This window comes from Propithecus coquereli, unplaced genomic scaffold (assembly GCF_000956105.1).
Source record: "Propithecus coquereli isolate 6110/MARCELLA unplaced genomic scaffold, Pcoq_1.0 Scaffold88, whole genome shotgun sequence".
NCBI classification, from domain to species: Eukaryota; Metazoa; Chordata; class Mammalia; order Primates; family Indriidae; genus Propithecus; species Propithecus coquereli.
The window spans coordinates 6,811,695-6,813,809 of NW_012155062.1; the positions used below are offsets into that span (position 1 = coordinate 6,811,695).

Here is a 2,115-nt window from a genome sequence, read left to right on the forward strand (position 1 = left end):
TTTTTAGTAGAGACGGGGTCTCGCTCTTGCTCAGGCTGGGTCTCGAACTCCTGAGCTCAAGGGATCCTCCCGTCTCGGCCTCCCAGAGTGCTAGGATTACAGGCGTGACCACCGCACCCGGCCAATAATAGGCCTTATTACAGCACATCTGGGATACACCAAATAGCCTGAGTTGATCTATTCATTCTATACATGTAACAAACACATGTACCCCATAAATATGTAAAATATTATGTATCAATAAAAGAAAAAAAGTTTAGCAATAAAACAAAATTCAAAGAGTATTTCCTCAAGAAACAAATAAAACATTGACAAACTTGCATACAGCAAATACAAGATAAAATAGCAAAAGCTTGTAACAACAGGTGTTAATACTACCTTTGGACCACAGAATTATTTTTTTTAAAAACTGGCCTGACAACTTTTTTTTTTCTTTTTAGATTAGACTTGATAAAGTGGCTTGCATGGAACCTGTCTAGAAGATGTTTATGTATATATGATATCTATTATTATATATGTGGCATTCTGTCAATATTGAGACATTACACAGTTGGCCAGAGTATAACTCAGGGCTGTGCGTCTTGGCAAATGCCCTGCTCTGGAAATTAGTGAAATGTTCATGCATTTCCTTTTCAAAGCACGCCACAGCTTTCTGAAACAAGTCATCTTGTATAAACATACTTTCCCAGAGTAATCAGACTCATCAGTAATTTGCCTTTTCACCCCAGGCCATCCGGAAATTCTGTCACGGAGAAAAAGTTCAAGTGCACTGTGGTTTTTCCCCTTTCCAATGTTTATTTTATAATTTTTCTTCTTCTTTTTCTTTCCCCTTTAAATAACAGTTTTCCGGTGTTCACAACCGCTTCCCGCTGAGAGAGGGCAAGATGAACAAGGGCTCCCCGTGTTCTCTCTCAAGCGGGTCTGGGGCGGGCAGGTTTGTTCTTTGGGCTTTGCTGTGGGGAGAGCCTCTGCTGGGGGCTGCGAGTTCACAGTGCCAAGAGTTCCCTCCCAGGGCGGGACATTCCCTCTGCACGGAGCACAAAGCCTACACCGCTGGTGCCTAGGCCTGGCTGCAGACACAGGCTGGGAAGGATGGCGAGGGAGAGAGAAGGGACCGGAAGCCCGCAGCCCTTACCTGCGGCGTCAGGGCCCTGTCTTCTGCCCTCCAGCCCGACCAGCAGGGACAGCCGCGGGGCAGGCAGGCTGCCTGGTTGGACGGCCCCAGCCGAGCGTGCGGCTGCCCGCCAGCTGCGCTGCTCTCGCCAGTGGGGCTATAAATAAGGCATGCCCGGAGCACCCGCCAGGCCCCCGAGATAAGAACCCAGCCCCGGCTCCGGCAAGCCTTTTAAGGTCTCCAAATTAAAGAAGCCTCAGCTCCCAGATGGGAAGGGGCTGCCGTGTCCCCATTTGTCCTGTCCGCTTCAAGGACACCCCAGGCCTCACACATTCCAGCAATCCAAATAGCAGCTGGAGCACGGAGGCCACCAGCGCCAGGAAGGGACCTCGCTTTGTCAAACAGAGAGGCAGAGCCTCCGGCAGGCTGCCCGGCAGCCCCACTGCTGCTCCAGGGTGGCAGCGTTGAGGCACAGGAGTGTGAGGACACTTGCCCCAGCCCACACAGCGCCTCTGTGGTCTCAGAAAGGAACGTTTCGCCACGTGGATTTCCAGTGCTACCTCTTGGAAAGAGCTCTCTGACCTTCTCTCCTGGCTTACGAGGGCATTTGCTTGGGTGAAAGGATTCTAGAGAGGACCAAAGGATCAGCGAAATAAATGCCAGGCATGCGTGGTGCCATGGCGTGGAATGCCTTTCCAGAAGGTCCTCTCCCTCCCTGCCCTCCCTGCTCATGCGTGATCATAAGGGGTTTTTGAGCCGCAAATCACTTTCTCTATAAAATTACAATAACGCAATCTTACCCAAACCTTTTTTCAAACTATATGCTGGAGGCGGAAAGAGAAAACCAACTTGGGGAAGCAACAGCTCCTGATTTGTACTGGAGTTTTTTGTTTGTGAGTGTGTGAGAAGGCCTCTCACCTGGCCGGGGGCAGCCTGGTCCCGCGACTGTTTGGCAACAGTTGTCTGGGTCACCACAGCAATTCCAGGCCTGGGGATTTATC

At 50.4% G+C, this 2,115-nt stretch overlaps 1 protein-coding gene across 1 annotated transcript in view; it reads right to left on the minus strand.

Moving 5' to 3' along the window:
- The window catches only part of FHL2 (four and a half LIM domains 2), a 68,399-nt gene extending 66,889 nt beyond the window's left edge, over positions 1 to 1,510 (minus strand). Inside the window, exon 1 of the mRNA XM_012664311.1 lies at positions 1,136 to 1,510. The gene's annotated coding sequence lies outside the window, so the exon portion shown is untranslated. The remainder of the gene's footprint in view (positions 1 to 1,135) is intronic.
- Positions 1,511 to 2,115: the final 605 nt, after the last annotated feature.